We start from the raw sequence: 19288 nt of genomic DNA, 5'->3' as shown, positions 1-19288 counted from the left end.
TTCCTCATCTGTAAAATGAGCTAGGAAAAGAAATAGCAAACCTCTCCAGTGCCTCTGCCAAGAAAACCCCAAATGGGGACACAACTGAAAATGACTGAACAACAAAACCTCCACCCCTCTGATTGGGGGTGGAGCCCTGAACTCCAAACCTCCATTTAAGGGGGGAGGTCGGCTCAGAACACCTCCTTATTTCTCATCTAACTTCTCACCTAACACTTTGTATCCCAAGTGCTTGACACACTACCTGGCATACGGTAGGCATTTAATAAATGTTTATTGGCTAAATAATGTTGCAAATCATAACATGCTTATTGACCTAACAGAAATGAACCTGTGCTTCATTCAACCTGAGGTTTTGCTGCTTAGTCCATATAGCCTCTACCTCTTGGATAGCATTCAAGGCTCTGCCCAAAGGCCGGTTCCTGATGCCCCAATTGTTAGCACACATGCCTCTACCTGGATGGCTATGCATTTATTTTACTTTTATCTTCTTTTTACTTTTCAAGTTAACTCACTTCTCTCAGGCTCTGTTGTCTCATCAGTAAAATGGGAATGATACTGGCAGCCTCTTTTAAGAACAAAGACCCAATAAGAATATGGAAAACCACCAAGTATCCTGTACACCTGGGCTCCAATCTGTCCATGTATTCCATGATAACTTCAGAAGATGACTGATTTTGATCAGCTGCGTGGCTAAAGGATATTAAGTAATGTCTTCACAGCACCATCTTGAAAAACATGAAAATGGCAGCCAGTGAGCCTTCAAATCAACAAGGCAAAGTAGGAAGAACACTAAATCTGAAGTCTGAGTTCAGATCTCACCTCTGCCACCAGCTGGGTGACTTTGGGCAAGTGTTTCAGCTTCCCTTGGGCCTCAGTTTCCTCATTTGTACAAATGAGAGTGCTGACCTAGATGACCTCCCAGGCCCCTTCCAACTCAAAATCTATGACACTGCAAATGTAAATGGGTGTTATTTTCTGACACTAGAAAGACACTTACAATTCACAGAATTTCCTAGGCCATTCAAAGTTGATACCAATATAATACCTGGCTATCCAAAAAGCAGATGGTTCTATGGAAAAAAGGTCTGTCTGTCTGTCTGTCTCTCCCTCTCTCCCTCTCTCCCTCTCTCCCTCTCTCTCTCTTTCTCTCTCTCTCTCTCTCTCTCTCTCTCTCTCTCCTTCTCTCCCTCTGTCTCTCTCTTATTTCCTCATAGGATTATAGATTTAGAACTGAAAGGGACCTTAGTAGTCTCATTCTACAGATGAGGAATGTGAGGCTCACATAAGTTAAATGATTTGCACACAGTCACACAGCTAGGGACTGAGAGAGGATTTGATTTTTAGGTCTTCTAGACTTCCACACCAACACTGTTCCCAACACACCACACTTGCCTTAGAATCAGCTAAGTAAGGAGTAAATGGAAAGCAGGGGATAATCACAGCTAAGAGGATTAAACAAGACAGCATTTGTCAAGTGCTTGGCACAGTCAGTGCCCAGCACACAGTAGGCACCTCATAAATGCTTGTTGCCTTCCTTCCTTTTTTACACCAAGTCAACAGTCTTCAAGTTCAGGGTTCAATATTGTTTTTCCTTAAAAACAACTTCTCCCTGAAAGGCAGAGCTACCCCAATCATAATCTCCCCCTCGCCCCATACCCCACAAGATTAAAGTTGGGGAGAAAGAGTTCAGAGTAAGGAAGAGGGGAATGCAGCAGAAAGGGGGTAGTTTTCCCCAGATACCATCTCCTGCTCACTTCCCCAAAGGAGGTGCCTGAATATACCAATGGGTGACATCAGCATACCTATTCAGATTGACATCTGCCTGGCTGGAGTCCTCCACCTCCCTGACCTCTAAGGCCCTTCTCAGCACCTCCTCCCAGTCCTATCTCCTCCTCAGTCTACAACATTTAGCTACCAAGGTTCTCAAGGATCATTCCTCTTTCAGGAATCGTGGCAAACTAGAGACAAGTCATGGGACTGGAGACAGGGTCTATTTTCAAAAAATGGAAGAAGATGAACACTTCAAACCATGAGCCCAGGGAGGCTGGCACAGAATCTGGGAAAAACTTCTAGAATGAATCTTAAAGGGACAGTTTGGGAAAGAATAGGAGGTCACCCAAAGCCAACAGGAGATCACTAAACAGCATCACAGGAAATGAAATTTAACAGACAGATGATAACTGTATTAATGTCTTACTGTATTAATGTCTGGAATCATTAATAATGGTTTCAGAAAATCAATTTCACAAGTACAAGATTGGGGGTGGGGTGGGTAGGAAGTATTGCCTCTGGAAAAGATCTAGCGGTTCAAGTGGACCACAAGCTCAGAGTGAGTCAACAATGGCAGATGAGAAAGCCAGGAAGATCTTGGGTGGAGAAGTAGTGCTTAACAGAGGTCATGACTCCACTCTCCTTTGCCACGGCCAGAACACATCTGGAAAACTCTGTTAGTAAGCTCTAGTCATCACACTTTAGAAAGGACACTGAGAAGGTGGATAGCCATCTAGGGAGGGAAACTTAAAACGGTGAGGGGTCTCAAATTCATACCACACAAGGATCAGATGGGATAATTAACTAGCGTTTATATATCACTTAAAGGTTAGCAAAGTAGTCAGCTCATTTGACCCTCCAACAGCCCTGGGAGGTAGGTACTATTATTATCCTTGTTTTATGTGTGAGTAAACTGAGGCAGCAGGAGGTAGCACACAGCTATCTAACAAGTGTCTGAGGCATGATTCAAATTCGGGTCTTTCTAACAATCTATCCAGAGCCACCTGTCTGCCTAATATACCACTGGTGCTTAATAAATACCTACTGAACTGAATTCAGTCCTTAGCGTGTACAAAGGAAATACCAATTTAAATTATTTTGGAACTGGAATTGGAAATACCAATTAAATTAATTTAAATTTTTAAAAAGTTAAATTTAAATTATTTTTAAATTTATACATATGGAATTATTAAATTTAATAATTTAAATAAAGTAAATAATTGGAACAAAAAAATTTGAAATAGTTAATATTTCTACTATGTGTTTACTATTCTGGCCCTGTGCTTACTATTCATTCAGTTCAGTTCCAGTACTACCACCAATTCACTGTGTCACCTAGGGCAAGTCACTGGCCCTTCCTGAGTAACACTCAATTTCTTCCTAGGAGCTGACTCCTGAAGAGCTCTGAGATCTCTTCTAGCTCTGATGTTCTGAGCCTCATTCCATGAATGGGGGGAAGGGGTCAAAGAAAAAGCAGAGGCAGGTTTGGCAGGGTGTAGTCATGGCCTTGAGGCAGAGGGGAGGAGGAACCAGAAGACCCAGAAAATTGCAGACTCCTCCAACATGAAGACCTAACAGGCAAAGACAGAAAGGGCACTGGCTTTGGCATCAGAGAACCAGGATGCCCACCTGGTCATTTACTACCTGGGCATCCTTGGGCATGTCACCTAACTTCTGTGGGCCTCTAAGGGGAACCTGGAATTCTAAGGGTTCAGCCTGGAGGACTTCCAAGGTCTCTTCCAACTCTTTACCTCCAATCTTATGAATGCAATACCCAAACCCCAAGTCAGGAAATGGAACTCCTTTATAAAACCAAGAAGAAAATGCCCTTTGCAAACATCTTTACAATGCAGGCATCCCATTCGTGATCCCTGGTCCTTGGTGGCACTTGCCCTGACTGTGGAGAGGAGGACCAGGAAGTCAAAGTTTGGGCAAATATTCTCTGCCAAGAGATTTTTCAGTTGAGAGGCAATTGTACACAACAGGAGAAAGGTGCAGATTTGCTGTTGTAGATTTCCCCCCAAATATGTGTGTGTATACACATGCACATATATGTACATACATATGTGTATATACACATACATATATGTGTAGGTATGTATATGTGTGTATATATACATACATGTTTGTGCATGCATATATGCCCTGTGTGTTGTGTGTACTATATCCATACATATGTATTCCCCTACCACCCTTATCTGCCAGCCCATTTGATTTATCTCACATAGAAATGCAGAGAAAAAGGAATCCCAGCTCTATTTTCAGCTAGAAGCCTGGCTAGCATGGCATGAAGCAGGGCAGAGGCCAGACCAGCTGCCCCATATCCCCACTGGCCTGGCCCCCTGACATGCCCCTGGAAATCAGTGGCTCACAAAAGAACCCTCCTTCTCTCATCCAAAGGCCACCACCAGAAACAGGAAGCTGCTTCCTTTCCTTTACATACAGAATATGCATTTCCTTTTTCTTTTTAAAAGGAATTCCCGGTCTCCAGCCCTTCCCTCCTCTCCCCTCCCCACTCCCCATGGCGGATTTCCCATCTGAGGGATCCGTCAGGATTTAGAGATCAGGATTTCCCAACTCAACCACAGTGGAGACTGGAGATCTAACTTCTCCCTCTCACAGATCAGCTCTCCAAGGCTCAGAGGGCAGGGTCTGAGGGGAAACAGAGGGAGTCCGGATTGTTAAGTTCATGAATTTTAAGAAGTAAAAACTTGGATAGAAAATGTTTTACAGATCCATTTTCCCACTGCTCTGGATATGAGCAGCCCCCCACGTACACAGTCCAAGCACACAGGTCATCAATAATAATAATAGTCATCTGGCACTCCTCAGAATCTGAAGGTAGACGATGGGATCACCATTATGTAGGAGACTGGACTCCCTCCCCCAGACTAAGGCTCGGGAGCCCTGTGGCTAAATCAAATGCTATTGGCTCAAGCCCCATTCTGGTATGCTCCTCACGCACAGTTAATAGGCAACACTTCCATTTAACCAATTAACATTAATTAGCTTTTACAAGAGAATACTGACCACCAACATATAACCAGAACTTTCACTCTAACACCGGACAGCCCACTCTCCTCTAAATGAAGTACAGGCTTAAACTTAGCTCATTTTAAATCTGTCTCATCATACCACAAGCCTTAGTGACCCCCTAGGGTTAGAATTATATCCATTTTACAGATGAATAAACTGAGACCTAAAGAGATAAGAAATTCCACAATCTGGCTCCAGCCTACCTTTCCAAACTCATTTCTCTCCATAAGGGCTTCAAAAATGCTTGTTGACAGTGTCAAGTTCCATCCAAAATGGTCCTCGAAAACTGATACTGGGTTTCCCACCTCTAGACCTTTCCTCAGGATCCTCATGTTTGGAACCCTCCTCTCCCCCTTTAGCTCTGCCTTCTGGAATCCCCAGCTCCCCTTCAAGGAGTAACACCTAGGTGCTTCCTCCAGTCCTTCCCCCTGAATAATCATCGCTCCTTAGCTCCTCTCCTCCTCCTCCCAATTATGTGGTACTCACTTACCACAGCTTACCAGTAGAAAGGTGCCCTAAGGGTAGGGCCTGCTTCACTGTTGTCTATCCCCAGAACCCAGCATAGTGTCTAGCATACAGCAGGTACTAAACAAATGATTACCAGATCAATGGACTAGAACTGCCTGGGTTCAAATGCTGGCTCTGAGCCTTCTTGTCTTAGAAACTGAGGCCCAGTCACTCCTATGAGGTCTCAGGTTTTTGATTTGTGAAATAAATTAATTCTAAAGCCACTTTCTTTGTCCCCATAAGCTGGCCACAGAGGACCTTCTCCTGCCCACCCCCTGCACCCCAACCTCAGAAGTTTATCATTTCTTTCTAATGAGCTCAGTGGTTTAGAATTCCTTCCTCATTTCTTTCTCCCAGGCAGATAAACGGCCTTAAGCTTCACCAGAAGGGTCTGCTCTCCAAGCAGGGGAGGGAGAGGGGAAAGGGAAGAAGGAGGGGGAGGGGGAGGGGGGAAGGGATGGGATGGGGAAGGGGAAGGAGGAGTCAGAGGGGGAAGGACACATCAGGAAATGCAGATGAAGTGAACACAAAACATACCAATTTCTAAAAAAAAAATTTTTTTCATAGAAAGGCAACAGGCCTTTGGAAAAGACTTCGAATTTGAAGTCTGGACAACCTGGATTCAAGCCCCAGTTCTGATATTATGGTTATGGCTACTGTTGTTATTTATTATTAATAATAAGAATAAATAATAGCTAACATGTATATAGTGTTTACATTGTGCCCGGCACTGTGCTTAGCACTTCACAATTATTATCTCACTTGATCACTTCACTATAGCAGACTATGATTCTGCTTAAACAACTTCACAAGGCAATCAATAAGTCTGAAATAAATGTGAGCTAGTACCAATACTGGGGAGGGGCAGCATGGTGCAACTGTAGGAGCAGTTAGCATCATCAATAGATGACTCCTTGTGATCCCATTTGGGATACAGATGGGGAAACTGAGGCAAACAGACATTAAGTGACTTGCCCAGGGTCACACAGCTAGTAAGTGTCTGAGACCACACTTGAACCTGACTCCAGGCCCAGCACTTCCTAGCTACCCTAGTAGAATCCAGGTTCAGATCCCACCTATCATCACTCACAATGTGACCTTGGTCAAATCACTTAACTCTGGGTTTCTCTGCCTCATCTGTAAAATGAGGGGCCATCTTTTGTCTCAACATTTATCTAGGCCTTAGTCACTGAATGGGTGTGGCCTCAGACAAACTGAGACCTGCCTGTCTGCATCCTGTCATCTTGACCTTTGTCTTGCCACTGGACGTCAAAGGCTCTGGAGCAGAGAACGAAGCTGCCTCACTTAAATCCAGTTCACTGGAAGGTCAAGATGTGGTGTCACCAATCTTCTTTAACACCAACAAAACAAGGGAGTCAGACCTGAGGACCTCTAAATATCTGAGCTTCTGCTAGAATTCTATCACTATAAATTGCTGTCCTGGGCAGCTGGTTTTTGGAGAGACTGTGGAGGAGGAGAGCCAAGGGGGGAGCTCAGAAGTGGAGAAGGAGGGCAGAAGCAGTGCTTTTAACAGGGGAGGGAGTATCAGGCAGGCTGCCCACAACACTGCCCAATGTAGCCCAAACCAGACCGAAACAGAATGAGGAAATACTTCACAAAATAAAGAAAAACACAATAAAACATAGGTCATGTGAATAATACGTGCTCTTCTAAAGTCAGCCTTACAGGGACCCTTAGTTTCTTGGCCCCCATCTCGACTAGATTTTGACAGGACTGTAGGTTTTAAGTTTCCTGTGGAGCAGAGAAGAAGGCATCTGGGTTACTGTGGGGCGGAGGATGTCAGCTAGAGATCCCAGCAGAGATGCTGTGCTCAAGGTTCTCAATACCTAACTCCAGGTGCTGGGCAGCCAGGTAACTGACTGCCTTCCCCACTGGAGTCCAGAGCACCTGAGGGTCTCATGTTCCTCTAGGAGGCAAGAAGGATGAAGCCGGACTCCCTGGGAATGTGGGTGGGCAATGCCTTTCACGACTTAACTGTTTATTTCTGTCCTGAATCAATGGCACACATTTCAAAAACTAAATCAACTTCAAAAATTAAAAAATTTTAATTAAAAAAATCAAAGCATTCCGTGAGCACTGAGGCTCACAGAAGGGACTGGTCCTCTGATACATACTAACAGAAAATGGGACTGCGCGGAGAGATCCCTTTTTATTAGGAGGGTATGTGTTTCTTATATCAGGAAGGACTTGTGCACGAACATCTAATAAAGCATCAAACCATAGGTGCCCAGAATACCAGGACTCTTCAAGCCGAACAGACCAAGCTAGGATGGGAAAGTTTCACATACCACATTTACAGTCATCCCAGACCAGGTTCCCTTCGCTGGAGGATCCAGAGGGGCCCTGCCTGCCCCAACAGATTCCATGCCACCCAAAAAAAAAGGATGCTCCTTCATCTGTTAGGCTGCATCATCCAAACATTAGCAGTTAAGACAGAAGGCTAATTCACAGTTGCCGTATTTCTGAGGGTGAAAGGAAAGGAGCAAGAGAAGGGAAATGCCTCCAAAAACAAGATTACTTCACCTCTTTTATTTCCAGAGGCAACTCATGCAGGGAAAAAACACCACCACCCACAGAGGCAGAGACAAGGATGACAGCAGGCACCAGGGGGATACTTACATCAACAGTCTGGGGGAGACTTTACCGTGCAGATGAAACTGCGTTGTGCTGGGGAGTGAGTGACAATGCATCTTTTCAGAGAAAAACGTGCCTGGGGAATTTGGGAGAGTCAAGACAATGGATTCCAATGAACTCAACCCACTGGGCAAAACGCACCAGAGAGAGGAGACTACAGGCTTAGAGATAGAAATACAGCTACACACATGATGGGGGTGTACACATGTGTACATGCATTATATGAATATGAATAGACACATCTGTCACTTGTACGCATGTCTATTTGTAAGAATTCATCTGCACATTTCTGATACATGTCTATTCACATGCATGTGAATATGAAGTATGTAACGGATCACAGTTTTAAATCGGAAGTCTTTTAGTGAATTCTCTTTGTTTTTTTACACATGAGGAGACTTTAGGAGACAGAGGAAATCAGAACTGGAGTTGGAGGAAAGGGAGCTCAAATTCCATGTCTTACGCTCACTACCTGGGTGACTCGCTCTACCTCCCTGATCCTCAGTTTCCTCATTTGTAACATCAACTTGAACTAGATATGGCCCTCTCATCCCCCAATGGAGGAGTGAAAGACTCACTCTGTCCTTAGCACCACTGCCACCACCAGCACCCCAGGCTACCTGACTGCCCTACGGGGTTAGATGAGGCACAAGTTAACAACTCTGTTCCTTGAAATAAAATGGAGGAGGCCTTGCTACAGGGCCCTGACACCTTCTAGTTCTCTGACACTGTGGTCTGACCTATTTGTGTAAGCTCAGGATGTCTGGGCCTTGCCATCTGCTCCCCCTCTGAATCCTCAGAAGTTCAGGGCCTTTCCTCTTGCCTCTGTTGAATCTGTCATCTCCCCCAATTAGAGCACAAGCTCCCCAGGAGAAATCACCATTTCCCTCTTGTACTTTCTAGATCCCAGGGGGGAGCACAGATCTTGGCATGTAGAAGCATCTAATAAATGCTCTATCTTTCATTCATTTACTCATTCTGAGGTTCCTTCCACTTCTTAATCTTGGATTCTATGATAAGCTTGAAGGGCTATCAAAGTATACACCCACACACATCCAGAGCCACACAGAGGGCCCAAACGGGAACCCCAGGAATGTTCTAGGCCAGGGATGGGGAACCTGTGGCCTCAAGGTCCCAGGCAGCCCTCTAGGGCCTCAAGTGCGGCCCTCTGACTGAATCCAAACTTCACAGAACAAATCCTCTTAATAAAAGGATTTGTTCTGTAAAACCTAGACTCAGCTGAAAGGCTGTACTTGAGGACCTAGAGGGCCACAAGTTTCCCACCCCTGTTTGAAGGCCCTTTGTGTTTTTCTGATGCTGGCACAGCACAGGTTTCAATCAAACTTATTTTCCCTTTTCTTAAAAGCTTCCTGATACTCCTCCCTGATTCTCTGCAGAGGCTGGCAAGGAATACTGCGTGGAAAGCCTGGCAAACCTGGCATGTCAGTTAGTTTTGCTGAATTGTTTTTTTCTTTCTTATTTTTCGTTATTCATTTTTATTAACAGCTCTGTGGGCGAGGAATGTGAAAATAAAAAAGAGCAACCTAAAAGTCCATGCTTCCTGAGTCTAGAACCGTAACATTCAATCACAGAACATCAGAGCCAGAAGAACTTCACAAAAACTGGCACACAGTAGGTGCTCTGTATATGTTTGCTGGCTGACTGACCCCTAAGACACCATCTTATCCAACCTTCTCCTGTTACAAAGGAGGAAACCTAGTTGAGAGATGGGCAATGACTTGCCCAAAGTCACACAAGTCTACTAGATTCTGTACCCCAAACAGAATCCAAGTCTCTGTACTCAACGCTCTTGACCACGGGTGGTTATAGCCTCTTCTCTATTAACTTGACTCATTTTCCTTAAGTGAACCTACCCTGGAGCCAGACACTGAGTAAGTTGACAATCAACACCTTTATGGGTGGTGATGAAAGGCAGGTTACAAGGAAATTAAACATCTTTCCCAATGCCAGCCCAAGCCTACCATCCGAATTACCTGATACGCAAGCCAGTCCTTCACCCATTGGCTCATCCTGCCTCTCCCAACAAAGGCAAATACCTGAACCTGAAGAAGACGAGATCTCACTTAGCTCAGAGGAGGAGTGGCCAAATACTGGGTCCTGACAATTTTTAAGACAAGATCAGATTCCCATCTCTGAGGATTAGACCCAGCCTGCTCTAAGATGTTAGAGTCTTAGACCTACACCCTCATTTTGCAGAGTCCCAGAGAAGGGAAAGAGAGTGGCCCACACTTAGAGACAGGATTCAATCCCATGACAAATCTAGAGGTCTGCCTACTTCAATTCAATTTAATAACCATATGTTAAGGACCTACTATGTGCTGGGAACTATGCTAAGTGCTGAGGGAACAAACAAAAAAAAGTGAAAAACAGTACCTACCTTCAAGGAGTTTACGATCTAAAGAGGGAGAAAACATGCAAATAAAATATACGAGTTGTCTTTATTGTTCACTCGTTTTCAATCATGTCTGACTTTTCATGACCCCATTTGAGGTTTTCTTGGCAGAGATACTGGAGGGGTTTGCTATTTCCTTCTCCAGATCACTTTACAGATGAGGAAATGGAGGCAGAGTGAAGTGACTTGCCCAGGGTCACACAGCTAGTAAGTGTCTGGGGTCAGATTTGAACTCAGAAAGATGAGTCTTCCTGACTCCAGGTCTGGTGCTCTATCCACTGCACTACCTAGGCTGCCCCAATATGTACCAAGTGAAGACATGAATAGGACCAACAGGAAATCATTAACAGACAGGAAACACTGGGATTAAGAGGGATTAGGGAAGGCTTCCTGTTGAAGACAGGATTTTAGCTGGAATTTAAAGGAAGCCAGGGAGGTCAGTAGTTGGAATAGAGGAGGGAGAGCATTCCAGGTGTCTTGTTCTTGGAACAGCCATGAGGCCAAGTGTCACTGGACTGAAGTATGTGGTAGGAAGTAAGTCTGTAGTTGTAGCTTGTCCTTCATTGTCAAAGAGGACCGTGACATCAGAGAGGCGATGCAGAGACATGCAAGTGAATTAGACTGAAGTGAGGCAGGCCTGTGCAAAGTCACCAGCCTCACTTTCTCCTCTGGAGCCATCTGGGACCAGAGACCAGATATAGATCAGGATGACTGGAGATGGCCCAGGATGCAGTGGGAGATAGAGGAGTAAGGTATAAGAAGACTGGAAAGGTAGGAGACAGTTGAGTTATAAAGGGCACTGAATGTCAAGTAGAGCATTTTGTAGCCACTCTTAGAGGCTATCTATAACAGAGACTCACTGGATTTTATTGAGTAAGGGAATGACATGGTCAGATCTGAGATTTAGGGAAACCACTTGAATGGCTGAATGGATAGACTGGAGTGGGGAGAGACATGAGACAAGTCAACCCACTAGCAGCTACTGCAATAATCCAGGTGTGGGGTGATGAGAGCCTGCACCACGTCGGGATATGACAGCATCAGAGGAGAGAAGGGGGTGCATTTAAAAGATGTTGCAAAAATAAAATCAACAGGCCTGGGGAACAGATTGGATATGGGGTGGGGAGGGGGAGAGAGACATCAAGAAATCCAGGGTAACTCCTAGGTCATGAGCCTGAGGGACTGGGAGCAAGGTCTTGCCCTCTACAGTAATGGGGAAGGTAGAAGGGAGAGAGGGTTTAGAGGAAAAGATGAGTTCTGTTTGAGTATACTGAATCTAAAATATCTACTGGACATTCAGTTGGAAATGTTTGAAAGGCAGTTGGAGACGTGAGAATGAAGGTCAGTGGAGAGACTGGGACAGGAAAGGTAGATCTGAGAGTCATCAGCACAGAGATGGTAATTAAATCCACAGGAGCTGATGAGATCACCAAATGAAGTAGTGTAAGGGAGAAGCAAAGAGGGCCCAGGACAGAACCCATGGTTTGAGGGCATGATCTGCAAGAGGATCCATCGAGCAAAGGAGACTGAGCACAAGTGGCCAAATAGGAGAATTGGGGAAGAAAGAAGGGTATCCCAAAAAGAGATAGAGAAGATTAAGAAAAGGAGAATCAATGTGTCCAGGGCTAGGTCAAGGAGAATAAGGATTGAGGAAAGGCCATAGGATTTGGTAACTAAAAGAACGTAATTCTGGAGAGAGCAGTTTTGGTGGAATGATAAGGTTGAAAACCAGGGTGAAGGACAGGAAGGAAAATGAAGGCTTCTGCTATAGGTGGCCTTTTCCAGGCATTGAGCAACAAAGGGCAGAAGAGAAACAGGGCGATAGTGGGGATGGATGGGTCAGATGAGGGGTTTTTTAAGGTTGCAGGAGACATGGGTATGTTTGTAAGGCACTAGGAAATATATATACAATATATAATCATCAAAATGATCTGGCACTGGTCAAGAAATAGGATGGTGAGTCAAGAAACAGAGTGGTAAATCAGTGGAACAGATTACATACACAATACGCAGCAGTAAAAGATCCATAGTAATCTAGTTTGAAACACCCAAAGATCCAATGTTTGGAGGTAAGAATTCACCAATTGACAAAAACTGTTGAGAAAATCAGATCTATGGATAAGAGAAGAGTTTATGCCAAAACAAGAGACAGCGAGGAAGTAAAATGGATTATTTCAATTACATGAAATTAAAAAGCTTTTGCACAAACAAAACTAAAGCAGCCAAAATTAGAAGGAAAACAGGAAAGGGGATTTTATAGCAAGTTTCTCTGATAAAGGTAGGTATAAACCTGGGAGGGGCATCTTATTTCTGGGAGCTGAAATCAGTCAGGGCAGCAGATGCAAAGTGGAGTGAGTCTAGTCCTTCTTCCACATGGCAGCCCTTCAAATACTTGAAGACAGAAATTATCTTCCTGAGTCTTCTCCAAGATAAACATGATCATTTCTATCAATGATCCTTAAATGACATGCACTGGAGATTTTCCATCATCCTGGTTGCCCTCCTCTGGACAATGTTCAGCTTATCAAGGTCCTGCTTAAACCTTAGTACCAGGTACTAAGTACTTAATACACAGTACTCCAGATAAGGTCTGATGAGAGCAGAATATAAGAGGACTATGGTTTCCCTATTCCTGGAAGCTGTTTTTCTTTTTTTTTTTAATTTTATTTTAGACTCAAGGGTCAGAACACAAATGCAGAACAGAGAAAAGAAACAAAAACATATTGTAAACTTAAATATTGTAACTTAAATACAAAGTAACAAAAAAAATGCATATTGTGTGCATTGCAGAACATAAGAGAGGATTCAAAATATTTAATAATAAATTTTCATTTCAAGAAAGCCTATATGACAAATAACACACATTGTGTTGAGAATTGCCAAAAAAAAAAAAAAAACAAAGGCAGGTACAGGGTAAGGAGTAAGGCCACCTCATCTTATAAGAGGGGTGAAGGATTGATAGGAGATGAGGATGAGGGGAGAAGAGGGAGTTGTCTATAAAAAGCCCTTTCAGACCAAGGTATCTTCCATACAAAGTGGTTACTTCCACTCTAAAGGTCTTATCTTCCATTTAGGGACTAGCCAAAGAGAGGTTTAACAGAAGCATTTGGAATTCCAGAAAGGAGATTCCAGAATTCCTGTCTTGATACACTGTGAAAACACTGGTATTTAATTAAAAAAAAAAAAACTACAGAGCCTCAGGTATGGGATGCAAGTGCTAGTTACTTCTTCTGGCTCTCACCTCTTGACCAGGACGTGATGGACTCAAGATGCATGAGGAGACATAGATTCTATGGACATGACAAATGCAGGCATTCATTATGCTTGAGTAAGCATGTTTGTGACATGAGTTTTGCTTTTCTTATCTCTTTTTTGTTCCAATGGCCTCATTTTACAGATAAAGAAACTGAGGCTTCTGTGGTTAAGTGACTTGCCCAAGGTCTTTCAGTTAGGACCTGGGAGGGGCAGGATTTGAGCATCCTTCCTCCAACCCCAAAGTTCTTTTCTCACTGTACTATTCTTGAGATGCTGCGATCTCTAACAACCCTAATATTCTAGGACACTGATTCCTTTGAATACAACAGTCTGGGGGGTAGAGAACAACATCCCTGGAGTTACAGAATTCTAGAATAAATAAAACCAGGCTGCCTGCCATCTGAAACCACCCACTCCAATCCACAACTATCTCAGGCTCCTCCCACAAAAGAACAACGAATTCCTTGGGTCTGGTTCATTGTATTCCCTAAGTGAGGACCCAGAGCCCCAGCACAGGCCAGAATTGGGCTCTTCTCATCACCTCAACCCATCCCACCCCAGCCCAAGCAGTCTGCAATCCATGAAGTTCCCAGTTTGTCCCTTATATGTGCACTCTAGGAGGGAAAAAAAAACCAGAATGGCTGTTGCAGCTATGAATAAACAGCCTTATCTCGGTGGCTTTTAGGAGAGATGCAAGGATATGTGGGGTTGTCCCTTAAAAAAAAAGGCAGGGGTATCAGCTGAAGAGGAAACCCTTGGCTGTGCCAGGCTTTTAATCAGAGCCCATAAGCCATACACAGGTCAGAAATATATCTGGTTCATAGGCTGTAGTGGTGAATCCATCCACAGAGAACTAGGACAAATCACCCAGGCCTGGAGATTTGGGAAAGCCAGTTACTTTGACTAGAGAAAGACCACCGAAGAACATGGCGTGTGAATGAATTGGAGAATATATGTTTATGGAGACAGGCAATGGAGTCATCTCCAGAGAGATGATAGTTAAATTAATGGGACTTGATGAGATCACCAAGTGAGAATATGTTCAAGATGTCCCAAGAGTGTGGTTTTACAGAGCTCTGGAAAGAGGAGAGGCTAAGGATTTAACAAAAGAAAAATAAAGAACACACAAATGCCTCTCACAGGGGCTATCATAGATCTGAACTCAAGTCCTTCTGACTCCAGGCCAGTGCTCTACCCACTGGGCCACCTAGCTGCCCCCTCCTTTCATTTTACAAATGAAGAGATTAAGATCTAGGGAAGCAGGGGTTCATCCTAGGTTATCCAGTTAAAGGTAGCACAGCCAGAATTTGAATCCATATCCAAAGTTCTTCCCATTCCAGCACCAGGCCACCTCTTCTAAGATAGAGAAAGCTATCCTCCTTGGCTCACTGCCTTTCTACTTTCTCACCTCCCACTCACTTCTCAGTCCTTTGCATTCTGGCTTCCATCCCCATCCTTCAACTGGTACTGCTCTCTCCCTACTCACCAATGATCTCTCCACTGCAAGATCCAGTGGTCTTTTTTTTTAACCCTATCTCACTATTTGTCCCAACTGCCTGCCCCCTTCCTTCTAGATACTTTCTCCTCGTTGGGTTCAGAGATGTGGATCCTTCCTGGTCCTCCTCCTCCAAGGAATGTGACTGCTCTCTCTCAATCTGCTAAGCATGATTATTCACCCTGATTCCCCAGAGCTCTGACTTCGGTCAGCTTCTCTCCATTTGCGGTGTCCCAAAAGCCTTTATGTGTTTTCAAGCTTTAATAACCTAAAAAATAACCACTAAGATAAAAATAATAAAAACAGCTTTAATAGGGTCAAACAGAACTAAGCTTTTGGGGACACCCTGAATGCCTGGCGATATCAACAATTCTCATGAATTAAACTCTCACTTTCTTGGAGATGACTCCATGGTCTGTCTCCATATAAAGTAAGTCTGGTCTCTCTTCTAAGCACTAATCCCATGGACATTTCCAGACATCTTAGCCTTCGTGACTCAACCGTCCTCCTAGGTCAATGCCACAGTGGGACTCAAGCTATCCTGCTTGTTAAATAAGTACCTCACTATAGCTAGGCAGCCCCAGACTTCATCGGAAGCTTTAACCATCACCTTCTGGACACCCCCTTTCACCCCTTGCCTCAAACCCACCAAAGTGTTTCCTGATTCCCCCAAGGGCACCACCTCTCCCTAAACTGCTCTGTACCGACCTTGTTTTTATTGATCTGTGCACATAGTTTAAAATGTAAGATCCTTGAGGGAGGGGACCATGGTCCATAACACTTAGCACAGTACCAGGCACAGAGCAGGACCAGGGATTACAGCTGGAAAGGACATGAGGCCCGACCCTGGCATTTTATACAAGAGGAAACTGAGGCCCAGAGAGGATAGCTGATTATTATCTAGCTAAGAGGTGCAACCAGAACTCGGGTCTTTCCTGACTCTGAGTGAGAAAGTCTATTATTGGAGAATAAAAAGAGTTTACCTATTGACTGGTTAATGGGTCAGCCATCACCCCACCCCCATCCCATCAATCAGCAAGACAAAGAATTATCACTCTCTCATACTTCTTAGGATACAGGTCTGCCTCTTCAGGCAGAGGACTATTTGTGCCCAGTTTCTCCTTTACCAAAATGTTCAGGAGGCTGGAAGGCCCTTAAACAAATTCATGTAACATGAATTACCCTGGACTTTCTGCCTCCTCAAATATTTCTCTCTCTCTCTCTCTCTCTCTCTCTCTCTCTCTCTCTCTCTCTCTCTCTCTCTCTCTCTCTCTCTTTCTCTTTCTCTCTTTCTCCTTCCCTCTCTCATTATCAGGTGAGAGAGGGCATCTAGCCCTGCCCATAATAGTAACTATTTCTTAGTAATAGGGACAGAAAGCAATTTGCCCGGCTAGAAGGCAAGATTGTAGCAGAGTGACCTGAATGCATGTGGCATAAGAGACTCCTAAAGTATGGCTCTGGAGGAATGAGTGCCAGCCTTAGAATCCAGAGGTGGTTGACACTGGTCTCTTACCTGGAGCCTTTGCTGATCCATGGCCCCCTCACAATAATGTCTCCCCACTTCCCCCAAAAGGAATGAGTATTTCCTGCACATTCACTTACATATTCAAGAATCAGCCTGGCAGAGTGGATAGAACCAGGAAGGTTTGAATTCAGGTCCAGCCTCTGATACATCCCAGCTGTGTGACCCTGGGTAAGTCCCTTAACCTTCCAGTGCTCCAGGGAAGTCTCTAAGTCAGAAGCTCATGTTTTTAAATATGTAAATAGATTTTACTTCATATTATTAATTCTTTAATAGTAATGTTGCAATTAATTAATGATAATATATTTTATTAATATTAGTTTATAAATATTAATATATTTGATTTAAAATATATACTTAGGAACAAAGGAAGCCAATTATACAGAAAGTAAGTTATCAAAATATTTCTTTAAAAAAACAAGTTCGCAGACTCTGGGTTAAGAACCCCCACTCTAGATGGGACACAGCAGAAAGGTACCAACCTGCACTGGCAGGGGGAATTTCCTCTAGTGAAATCATAGATCCTGGTTGCATGCTATACCACTCACACACATACATACTGTTTCTCTGGCACAATAGAAATTTCTTGTTTTGAGCACACTAGCACCTAACACACAGTAAGTGATTGATAAATGCCAGAATGATCTAGATTCAGATCTTGACTCTACTTCTCACTGCCTGTTGCTTGGGAAAATCACTTCTTTTTTTCCCTCAGTTTCCCCTTCTAAATCCTAGGAAATCTACAAAACCCCTGGGTGCCCTCTACAGCTGTCAGGACCTGGAAATAGTCACAGATCAGAAGCATCCCATGTCCAGGGCAAGATTGCTCCAACTGCTGATTCTATAGGTAGATTTGAAGGCTCCCTCTGGAATGAACTAAATAAACAAGGACTCTCAAGTACTGAGATAAGCCAATGGCCACCATTTGGTACTGCACTGACTATACTGTATTGCCTAGGTCTCTTCCTACAAGTTTCTCCATACCTTGGAACTATCTAGCAAGTTCCTTGGCCAAGAAGTCAAAGAATGCCCCAGCTGGGCACACTTATGACAGTCTGATATGATCAGACAAACTGGCCTATAAAGGAGGCAAGAAGGAGGAGGTAGGGTAGTCAAAATTCCATAAACCCTCCAGGACTCAGGCAGTCTCATCTATGAAATGGGGAGAATAACACTTGCTCTGGTCAACTTCTGGGCTACTTAGACCAGAGAAATGAGAACAATATGATTTTTACGTGTATTGGCCCTTGGATCATAAGGTGTTTTTGTTGATTGGTGGCTATAATCAGGTCTAAAGGAGCTGTTCCAAGTTCGACACTCTCCAAAGTAGCTCCTCCTAGAGCTGAGAAAACTAGTTATTTAGGGAAAGAGAGATGAGGTCAACCTTGACCACTAGTCAGCACATTCCAAATTTACCCTCCCTAAGTACCAAGAGGATGATATAGTCAAATGAATGCTGAACTTGAAACAGGAAGACTAGGATCCAAAACCCCTCCAAAGGTCGCTAGGATACCCATACACACAAAATGGAGAACCCTTGACCTACACCCATACTGTCCTATCACTACAAAAAATTTGGGGAGGGGAATTCTCTCAACTCTCCTATATGGTCAACCTTCTTGCCCACATGGTAGTGAATTAGTGTAGGACTCGGTTTGAATCCTGACTCAGACATCAACTAGCTGGGCAAATCCCCAAACTTCTCTGAGCCCCACTTTCCTCAGATGTAAAATGGAGACAATAGCATATAGCTCAAACAAAATAATGTATATCTATAAAGTGCTTTACCAATGTTCAAGTGGCTTTATGAAAGTCAGCCTTTACTGTTACCTACCAATCAAGCTTCTGTTTGTCACCTCTGTATCCCCAGAGCCTAGTCCACTACCTGACACACAGTAGGTGTTTTAATGAATGTTTGCTGAATTGATACCTTATAGGAAAGCACTCTCTAAGCAGTAACAAAGGATTGGATTACCCTGGAGCAAGCCTCAATACCTGCTTCATCTAATCTGGGAATGCGAGATGGTGAGAAGGATGATATCAGATTTAATATATAGAACTTTATGAGATACAGGTCATGGAAAGGGACCTTAGGGACCATTTTGTCCAACCTCTCATTTTACAGAAGAGGAAACTGAGGCACATTGAGGTACGGTGACTTGCCCTGTCCCTTGTTCCTCTAACTCCCAATCCAGTGCACCACACTACTTCTGAGTTAATACTGGCATCATTAGTTGCTGCACTAATTCAATGACTTCTCTGAATCATTTTTCATTTTTTCTTAAAATCTTTGACCTGAAAGGGATGATAGGTGATTTTATCCTTTGTGACCCTTTCATTTTCCAGAGGAAAAAATGGAGACTCAGAGAGGGCAAAGAGCAAACAGTGTGCTAATAGTATAGATGATACTCAATAATTCAATCCAATAAATATTTATTAAGTACCTACTATGTACCAGGCACTGGAGATACAAAAAGAGGGAAAAAAACCCCACAACAAACAACCAATTCCTGCTTTCAAGGAGTTTACAATCTAATGGGGGAAACAACCTGCAAACAAATCTATACAAAGCAACCTCTATGCAGGATAAATGGGGAAATCAGCAGCAGAGGGAAGATACTGGAAATAAGAG

General features: G+C 43.7%; 1 protein-coding gene across 6 annotated transcripts in view; it reads right to left on the bottom strand.

Annotated features, from left to right (window-relative positions):
- Positions 1-19288, bottom strand: part of KSR1 (kinase suppressor of ras 1) — a 215420-nt gene that overhangs the window by 188956 nt on the left and 7176 nt on the right. The window lies entirely within an intron of this gene.

Source organism: Notamacropus eugenii, chromosome 2 (assembly GCF_028372415.1).
Source record: "Notamacropus eugenii isolate mMacEug1 chromosome 2, mMacEug1.pri_v2, whole genome shotgun sequence".
Lineage (NCBI taxonomy): Eukaryota > Metazoa > Chordata > Mammalia > Diprotodontia > Macropodidae > Notamacropus > Notamacropus eugenii.
Note: the sequence above shows the minus strand (reverse complement) of the source record. Positions and strands in the feature narration are given on the sequence as shown.